The sequence below is a fragment of the Macaca nemestrina genome, chromosome 5, assembly GCF_043159975.1.
Source record: "Macaca nemestrina isolate mMacNem1 chromosome 5, mMacNem.hap1, whole genome shotgun sequence".
Classification (NCBI taxonomy): domain Eukaryota; kingdom Metazoa; phylum Chordata; class Mammalia; order Primates; family Cercopithecidae; genus Macaca; species Macaca nemestrina.
The window spans coordinates 86,934,485-86,945,118 of NC_092129.1; positions in this window are offsets into that span (position 1 = coordinate 86,934,485).

A 10,634-nucleotide genomic window follows, 5' to 3' on the forward strand; every position below is an offset into this window, starting at 1 on the left:
GATTGCTCAGTGGGGCTACTAATTATAAAAACTCCTAGACCATTTAAGGTTGGCTCCCAGAGCTATGAGCACTAGGAAAGCAAAACTTTCAGCACTTGGAAGTAGTAATAAATGATGATAGGAAGAGTCACAAGAGAGAAGTCAAGTGGTGTAGCTTTTTTGAAAACATCCATAAGGAACCATAGGAGCCAGCACCCAGCACACACACAAAACACCTGTAGAACCTAGAGGAGCCTTCTGGCAAGATTCCAGAAACTAGCAACAGTAATGAATAAAATCAATAAAACATCATGTGCCTATTCTACATATTTCCTCATAGCAAAACATGACAACAAAAATCTTTTACATCTTTCAGGAGGCACTAGAATTGTCGGCATCGATTCCTCAAATTATGCCTGAGTGTTCTCAAATGAAAATGTCAGTGTTACTACAACTGTAAGCTTAGAAAACTTCCTATTTTTGATGATAATGTCAGGATTTAGAAGTCAGGAGTATCCTTTACATAGTCAGGAGCATCATTTACACAATCTCTATGTAAACAAATCTTCCTCAAATCATCTATTTTGAGCATGCCATCTCTTTCCTGTTGGAAACCTCACAGATATACTGACCCCATGCCCCAACCTCTTCTCCAGTGGTTTCTCATTGCTCCTAAGATATAAGGCCGAAATCCTTTAACGTGGCTACCAAGTGCCTTCATGGTGTAGCCCTACCTACTTCTCAAGACTGCTTTTTGACAAGCTTGCTGTATTTGAATGACAGAACAGTTCATTACAAGTCTTTTGCATTATTTTATTTTATTTTTTGAGATTCAGTCTCACTCCATCGTCCAGGCTGGAGATCAGTGGTGTGATCTTGCTAACAGCAACCTCTGCCTCTCGGGTTCAAGCAGTTCTCCTGCCTCAGCCTCCCGAGTAGCTGGGACTATAGCTGGGACTATAGGCTAAATGCCCAGCTAATTTTTTTGTATTTTTCGTAGAGATGGGGTTTCACCATGTTGGCCAGGCTGGTCTCGAACTCCTGACCTCAAGAGATCCACTTGTCTTGGCCTCCCAAAGTGTTGGGATTACAGTCATGAGCCACCACACCTGGCCTTTTGCATTATTTTAAACTTTACATTTTAAAATAATTTAAAAATAATTTCAGACTTAGAATAAAAGATAACAAAAGTGATACAAAGAGTTCCCATATATCCTTTACTCAGCTTCTCCAAATGTTAACTATTTTAACCACATTATAATTATAAACACCAGGAAATTAAATTTGATACAGTACTGTTATCTAATCTAAAAACCTTATTTATATTGTATTAATTGTGCCACTAGTTGGGTTCTTTTTTTCCTTTTGAAACAAGATCCCACATTGCATTAATTTGTCATGTCTTCTTAGTTTCCTTTAATTTGGGATGGTTCCTCCATCCTTCTTTAACATTCATGACTTTGACACTTGAAGAGCACTGGAGAGTTATTTAGAATGAACCTTAACTTGAACTTTTCTGAATTTTCTTTGTGACTAAATTCTGATAATGCGTTTTTGGAAAGAATACCACAGACATGATGCAGTGCTCTTCTCCACCTCAGTGCATCCTATCAGGAAACACATAATGTCAATTTGTCTTGTTACTTGTAATGTTAACTTTCGTCACTTGACCAAGGTGATGTCTACCAGGTTCCTTCACGGTAAGGTTAGTATTTTTCCCTTTGAAAAACAGAATATTTTGCTGAGTATCTTGTAGCAAGATAACCCTAGAAATATATAAATACTCTGTTTTTCATCATATTTTACCCATTAGCTGTATCATCCATTGATGCTTCTTGCTTGGAACTATTATGCCTTTGGTGTTTGTCTCTTTCTACACTTATTAATGGAATTCTTCTGAAAGGAAGAGCTGTCCCTTTTCCTCCATTTATTTATTTATTTATTTATTTATTTACATCCATATAGACTCATAGATATTTATTATTATTGATGGGTTATTATCATTCATTACCATTTCATGAAATGATTATTCATTATTACTTTTTTCAACTTGTCCCAGATTTGGCCATTGGAACTGCTCCTGTGTCCTTTCATGTCCCCATAAGTTTTTTTTTTTTTTTTGGAGACAGAGTCCCACTCTGTCGCCCAAACTGGAGTGCAGTGGCACGATCTCGGCTCACTGCAACCTCCGCCTCCCGGGTTCAAGTGATTCTCCTGCCTCAGCCTCCCGAGCAGCTGGGATTTTTTTTTATTTTTATTTTTAGTAGAGCCAGGGTTTCGCCATGTTGGCCATCTGTCACCCAGGCTGGAGTGCAACGGCGTGATCTCAGCTCACTGCAGCCTCCGCTTCCCAGGTTCAAGCTATTCTCCTGCCTCAGCCTCCCGACTAGCTGGGATTACAGGTGCCTGCCACCATGCCCTGCTAATTTTCGTTGTTTTTTTTTTTTGTTTTTTTTGTTTTTTTCAGTAGAGACAGGGTTTTGCCATGTTGGCCAGTCTGGTCTCGAACTCTTGACCTCAAGTGATCTGCCCACCTTGGCCTCCCAAAGTGCTAGGATTATAGGTGTGAGTCACCATGCCTGGCCTAATTTTTTGAACACCGCATTTTTTCTGGCACCATAAGATGCTCCGGGTTCAACTTGTATTTTTCCTGAACTAGCCCTGGAAATCGAGGGACTCCAATACCTTTAATTAGAGAATGGTATTTAGAAACCAAGATCTGAGCACTAAGGACTCTTGAAACTACTGAGGTGTCATTGTTTCCAGGTTCAGCAGATAGCTAGGAAATATGTGAATGCATACAAATATACATATCTCTATTTCTGTATCTGTGGGTGTGTTGTTTGTGTGTATACAATAATGAATTCATACTGATACCTCTGATTACAATCCAAAATCACAGGGTTTATTCAACGTTCCTCTTTTTTTTTTTTTTTTTTTTTTTTTTTGAGATGGAGTCTCGCTCTGTCCCCCAGGCTGGAGTGAAGTGGCCGGATCTCAGCTCACTGCAAGCTCCACCTCCCGGGTTCCTGCCATTCTCCTGCCTCAGCCTCCTGAGTAGCTGGGACTACAGGCGCCCACCACCGCGCCCGGCTAGTTTTTTGGTTTTTTTGTTTTTGTTTTTGTTTTTGTTTTGAGACGGAGTCTCGCTCTGTCGCCCAGGCTGGAGTGCAGTGCCGGATCTCAGCTCACTGCAAGCTCCGCCTCCCAGGTTTACGCCATTCTCCTGCCTCAGCCTCCCGAGTAACTGGGACTACAGGCGCCCGCCACCTCGCCCGGCTAGGTTTTGTATTTTTTAGTAGAGACGGGTTTTCACCGTGTTAGCCAGGATGGTCTCGATCTCCTGACCTCGTGATCCGCCCGTCTCGGCCTCCCAAAGTGCTGGGATTACAGGCTTGAGCCACCGCGCCCGGCCCCAACGTTCCTCTTTATTTGTAACCCTTGCTCGGACAATGAGAAACCTAGCTCTCATTATTCACATATATTTAGTTATTTACCCAATTCCAGAATGCTTAGTTTCACAATTGCTAACCCATACCACTGCGAGTTAGTTCTTTTCCTTCTCATCTATGTCAGCATGTTATTCATTTGTAACACAGGTGGGTTCTTATGGTATTTTTGTGTGTGTGTGTGTGTGTGTGTGTGTGTGTGTGTGTGTATCTGTATCTATCTATATTTTTAGAGACAGGTCTTACTCCAGGCCAGCGTGCAGTAGCCCATGCATTGCTCACTGCAGCCTCAAACTTCTGAGCTCAAATGATCCTTCCACCTCAGCTTCTTGAGTAGCTAGTACTACAGGTGCATGCCGCCATACCTGGCTAATTTTTTTGAGACTGAGTCTCACTTTGTTGCCCAGGCTGGAGTACCGTGGTGCAATCTCAGCTCACTGCAACTTCCACCTACTGGATTCAAGCGACTCTCATGCCTCGGCCTCCTGAGTAGCTGGGATTACAGGCGCACATTACCAGACCCAGTTAATTTTTGTATTTTTAGTAGAGATGGGGTTTCACCATGTTGGCCAGGCTGGTCTCGAACTCCTGACCTCAAGTCATCCACCTGTCCCAGCCTCCCAAAGTGCTGGGATTACAGGCGTGAGGCACCGCGCCCAACCTACCTGGCTAATTTTTTTTTTTTGAGACGGAGTCTCGCTCTGTCGCCCAGGCTGGAGTGCAGTGGCATTATCTCTGCTCACTGCAAGCTCTGCCTCCCGGGTTTACGCCATTCTCCTGCCTCAGCCTCCCGAGTAGCTGGGATTACAGGCACCCACCACCACACCCAGCTAATTTTTTTGTATTTTTAGTAGAGATGGGGTTTCACGGTGTTAGCCAGTATGGTCTCGATCTCCTGACCTCGTGATCCGCCTACCCCGGCCTCCCAAAGTGCTGGAATTACAGGCGTGAGCCACTGCACCTGGCCCTACCTGACTAATTTTTAAAAATCATTTATAGAGACAGGGTCTCACTATGTTGGCCAAGCTGATCTTGAACTTCTGACCTCAAGTGATTCTTCTGGCTTCGCTTCACAAAGCATTAATATTACAGGGGTGAGCCACTGCATCTGGCCTGTTATTTCATTTTGGGTCTGTCTTTGCCCACATCTTGGCTAATTTAAATTATTTGCTTTGGAAATACATGCCACTGACATAGTACTGAAAGTCAAAACTATACAGTAGTTATACTCAGAGACATATCACTCCCCCATATCCCTTCTACTCTGTTTCCATCTGCCCCATTCTTTCCATCCATTCCTGCTTACTCGTTGTAAGTGACCAGTCTCATTATTTTTCTGGTTTTGTGGGTTTTGCAGAAATGAACAGACATGTATATTATTTCACCTCTTGCTTACATGAAAAGTGGCGAACTATTGGTGGTGCTTTGCACTTTGTCCCAGGCCTCATGTTGTTACGTTGTTATGGGAACTGTTGCTCAGTTCTCCCTCCGCTGTCAGGAACATTTAAACTCTCTCACCACTAGCCACCCACCCCTTCACTTAGTTCACTCTACTTCTCCTTCTGACCTCAGCCCAAGCATCACCTCTCGTGGGGACATTTCTCTGACTTCCCTAACTAGGGAAATACCCTTTTAATATTATACTTTATCTCCTTTCTTGTAGCACTTATCACAATTGCAGGCTTAGGTTTATTCATGTGAATATTTGATTCAAATTTGTCTCATATAAGTACCGTGCAGTCTGGGTCCACTGTTCTGCTGTGTTCACGATTGCATCCCCTGACCCAATTTAGTGCCTGGTACATGATATGTGTTTATCGAATAAAAAAAATGAATGAATGAAGTGTTGGTAATATATTCCAACAAAGTTCTAATAAAGTCAATAATCTGGATATCTGACAGGTTACTACTATAGGCTTTTTAAAAAATTTTTTTATTTTTTTTATTTTTGGAGACGAAGTCTTGCTCTGTCACCCAGGCTAACCTCCACCTCCCAGGTTCAAGCTATTCTCCTGCCTCGGCCTCCTGAGTATCTTGGATTACGGGCATGTGCCACCATGCCCAGCTAACTTTTATATTTTTAATAGAGATGGGGTTTCACCATGTTGGCCAGGCTGGTCTTGAACTCCTGAACCTCAGGTGATCCACCCACCTCGGCCTCCCAAAGTGCTGGGATTATAGGCATGAGCCACCACGCCCAGCTGATTTTTCATTAATAGGTTCAAAACTTACGCTTTCTTCACTTTGGGACTACCACCTTCAGAGAAGGCCAAACAAATAAATTTTCTTGAGGTTTTGAAAAGTATTTAATCTGCCTGTTTTAATTCTCAATTTCCCCTTATCTTTTCCTAAAAATATGGTCTATTTTCATCTTTCTAAAGATTAACGCATGCCATCCCCAATGCCTGGAGAGTCTCCTTTTTGTTTTCCACTAACTGCTCCTCAGTGACCCTCTTAGCCACCTGTGAACAGACGTAGCCAAGTCTGATGGATGTTTCCTAAACCTCTCCCCTTCTGTAGCAAAGTAACTGTATTTTAGCTACATTTCTCAACCTTCTTTGCAGCTAGATGTGGCCATGCCTTTTAGTTATGACCAATGAAGTGTAAATAGAAATAATACGTGTAACTTTCAAGAAGTGTCCTTAAAGCAAAAGTATGCCCTTTGCTGTCCCTTTCCTCCTTCCTGCTGGCTGAAAAGAGGACATGTTGGCTTAAACTGGAGCAGTCATCTCAGACTTTCAGTTGGAGAAACAAGATTGAGAAGCCTGAGATGTGAAGTACTATGTTAGCCTTAGGTTGTTTACTTCCATACTTGAGAGAAGAGAGAGAGAAACACAGAGAGTCAGAGAGAATCAACATGTTTGAGCTACCGATGTTTGGGTTTTCTGTCACTCACAGCCAAATCAAATCATAATTTATTGTAGCTTGCTTTACCATAACATCCAGACCTAGAGCCAAATTACCACTTAGAGAGCAGGGATAAATAACCCAAACAAACCGCACGTCTGTTGATTGGAGGATCCCACACAAAGGAAAGCAATGATTTAGGAATCCTTATAAGAATGACCACTTTAGATCTAGGGGACCATGATGATATAAGGATGAAGACAGTTGAAAGGCAATGGCAGGTGTCCATGTCTTTATTCACTCAGCACCCTTCTCTCTCTTGTCCATTGAGTGAGTAGCTAACCTGCTTCCAGGCTCAGCCCAAATATCACCGCCATGAACCCATTCCTGACCAGCTTTCTTACTCAGGTAGAACTGATTATTCACATCTTAGAGCCACCCTTTTCCATCCTCCACCTGCCCCTCTCTGTGATCCTATAGTTATTCTATCGAGTGTTTATAACATCTTAGTACCCTTAATTCTCTATTAGGAAGCTCTTTGTGAGTAGGAACTGCATGTCTTATCTCTGTATTTCTAGTGTAATTTCTGGCAATACAGCCACTATTAAATAATAGTTGAAATGAATAAATGCTTATTTTATGAAATCCAGCCAACAAACATATATACTTATAAAATGAGATCATTTTTTACACATGGTGTAGGAACACAATCTCTGAGCCCTTGGTGATTTCTGTCAACTTTTAGATATTCTTCTTCCCTTTAAGCCCCTGTCTCTACTCTTTTTTAACTGACCTATTCGATCTCTCAAATGGAAAACTAAAAGCACTCGCATTGCCTACAACGTAATAATTGATTCAGGCAATGGTCATCAATGAAAGCTGTCAATCTAAAATAGGCAACAGAGAGACTGACTCTCCAAAATAAAGAATTTACTTGGGAATAGGAAGAAATTGCCATTCAGAATGCAATTCACCATAGGCACATACAAAGAGGCTGGGGCAAGGGGATGCTTTTAAATGAAAAAAAAAAAAAAAAAAGGAAACATCCATGTAAGCAGCTTTGAAACAAATCCATTGGCTACAGAGGCTTGTTGCGAGAGTTGGCACTGGTGTATTACTGGAGACAGCCATTGTTAGGCGAGTATCCTTTGCAAGTGACTTATCTGGAATAGTGTGGGTTTGAGGAATTTCTTGCAATAATTTCTATTACAGATGTAGATGTGTGAGGGCTCCTTCTTCATAGTTTCTCAGCTGCATTTTGAAAGAATATGACTTAAGTGAATCAATTTTGATACTGATAACTTCCACAAAGCTAAAACCATTGATATAAAAGTTGAGAGGAACAGGATGTTTATTGGATGTCAAAGTATCACCCAACAGATTACTTACTGATTTCAAATGAATAAGTGTTCTTTTACAATGGAAAGATTAAATTTAGCATCACTCATAGTGGGACTGCCTTACATTATGTCCTCCTGATATGATGCAAGATGAAGTATATATCTATGGTGTGTCCTTGCTAAGAAAAAATTTAAATCTAATTATGCTTCTAGGCTTAAGTTTCCAGAAATATAGGGCAAAGGAAAACACATTGAAAGAAATTATAAGGGGAAAGCTAGACAAATCTAAAATGTGAGGCATTCTACAAGTTAACAGGCCTAAACTGGGATGTAGGTTAAAAGTGACCAAATGCAATGCAAGATTGGATTCTAGACAGAAAAAACAATGGCAACAACCAAACAACTAGAAAATATGTTTGAGGCAATTAGAAAAATTTGAATATGGTTTGAATATGTACTGGACATGAGATAGCATTATGGAATTATATATTTCCTGGTGTGTGATAATATTATGTTTGTGAAAGAAAATGTCCTTGTTCTAAGGAATTGCATGCTGAAAAGTAAAATACCTGCAACTTATGTTCAAAGGGTTAAGAAAATGAAAACAGGCCACGTTGTTAGAACATGATAAGGGGCAAATGGGAATAGTCAGATAAAGAGAGACAAATGAGGTAATTTTCAGAACTTTAAGTTTCTGAGAGTGTGTGTGTCCCTGCCTATGTAGAAACAGAGAGGAAGTAAATGTAGCAGAAGACTAACAGTTGATGAGTCTAGACGAGGGTACACAGGCTACTATTCCTTCAACTTTTCTATTAATCTGAAAATTTTCAAAATCCAAAGTTAGCAGAAAACATTAGTGAAATTATGATTTTGAGCTGGCCAAGAAAAGAAGGCCTACATTGATTATTATCTCTGTCTCATATTGCATTTTAAAAAGAATTCATGGTTGGCCGGGCGCGGTCGCTCATGCCTATAATACCAGTACTTTGGGAGGCTGAGGCGGGCGGATCACCTGAGGTCAGGAGTTGGAGAGCAGCCTGGCCAACATGGTGAAACTCCGTCTCTACCAAAAATACAAAAATTAGCCGGGCATGGTGGTGATGTGCCTGTAATCCCAGCTAATCGGGAGGCCGAAGCTGGAGAATCACTCGAACCCTGGAGGCAGAGGTTGCAGTTAGTGGAGATTATGCCATTGCACTCCAGCCTGGGCAACAAGAGTGAAACTCTGTCTCAAACAAACAAACAATTCATGGTTACTTTTGGCTACTTACTGTAATCCTTTGGATTTATGAAGTGCCAAATCTTGTGCTAAATGCTATGCATGTGCGATCTCACTTAATCCTCACAATAACCCCATGAGGTAGAAACTATTGTTAGCTACATTTCTCAGAAATGTTGAGTGACATTGACATGTTCAGCATCACACAGCTAGGAAGACAGAGCCAGGATCTGAAGCCAGGCAGTCTGATTCCTGAGCCTGGGCACTTCACCACTTTTATACTTGTATCTAGTGTCCATGCCATCATATAGTCATAGCGGTAGCATAGCCATGCCCAGCTGGATTATTTTAATCACATATTTGAATTGTCTGTATGCAAGGCAGTATCTCCAAAAATATTGAAATCAGACAGAACATCAGCAAGCCTAGAGTCTGGGCTCTTGCCTCAGTTCTCTTAAAGATTAATTCCCCTTCTATGATTAAAACAACTATGAGCTACTAATTGCAACTTAATAAAAATGCTTTAAATACCCTGCATAAAATTATATCCTTATTCTCTGTATTATAATTGGATGTTTTACTATTATATTAGTGATAAATTGAAGAAAAGCATCAAGTTAAAACATAATACATCGAAAGTATCTTAGTCAAAATTTTGGACACTGTTTGATATAGCCCTTTGATGTGTCCTAGGGACACCCAAGAGAGCTTCTGTGCTACTACTGGCCTTGAATAGATATAACATTGAGAAGCATCAAGTTTTAGAGACTGTTCAGTAACCAGGCACAAGCTCAAGTCATGCTTACTGGGAATATTTTTTAAACCTGTACTGCTGAGGTCCCCACAATTCCATTTAACATATTTACATTATTATAGGCTACAGAAGGAGGTCTGAACATCTAAGAAAATGTCAATGTAGAAATAAAGATGGAAGGAAGACCAGATAAAAGAGTTAGTATAGCCAACACATAATTGTTTTGATTAACTTATGTTAATTAACTTACAATGTGACTCTATTAGAAGGGAGATTCTTACTTGACAATTACTAATGAGATGCAAATGACATACAAACTTTTTCTGTATCAAAAAACCTGACACTGACCGTTTGCATGAAAATTAAGTAAAAAAAAATGGATTGTGAGTTCAATAAACCTCTTGTATCTGAGCAAAAAAGTGATGCGGCACATATAAAGAACCATTGTCTAGGAGATAAAAGGCACCAATTGGACCCAAAGAAAAAAAATATGTTCTCAAGATGATGTGGTGGCAGAGCTAAGAATGGGAGTAGACAGTTTCAAGGTAAATATGGACACGAGATGTTCCCACTTCAGCTAGATCTGAAACCTTGTTTCTCATTGAGGAACAGAACCAAATGGATATAGAACTCACTGATATCTCATAAGATCTCCATTCCTTTTTGACTTTAAAACAGGCTTGGTGTTTGTCTCTGTGCTCCTTAGATGACACCTTTTCCTGGGAACAATCAGTTCAAGTGCAGGTCATTGGTGTTCCAGGGAGCCGCTGAGTCCAGATGGTTGTGCCATTCTTATAGCCTGATAAGGATCTCTGCTATCCCTAGTCATTGCCCAACATGTAGGCACCCCATAGTGATTCTTTCCCAGAATCTCTCCTTAAGAGTGTTTCTTGAATTTTTCTTAACTAATTCTCATTGATTTTCTATACTTTTCTGCTACAACCTCTATAAGGCCCATTTCATGATGTACCAATTACCCTACCTTCTCAAGTCCTCTTTGTAGTGCTCTTTACTTCCTATCTCAACTGAAACCTGCTCTCCTAGGA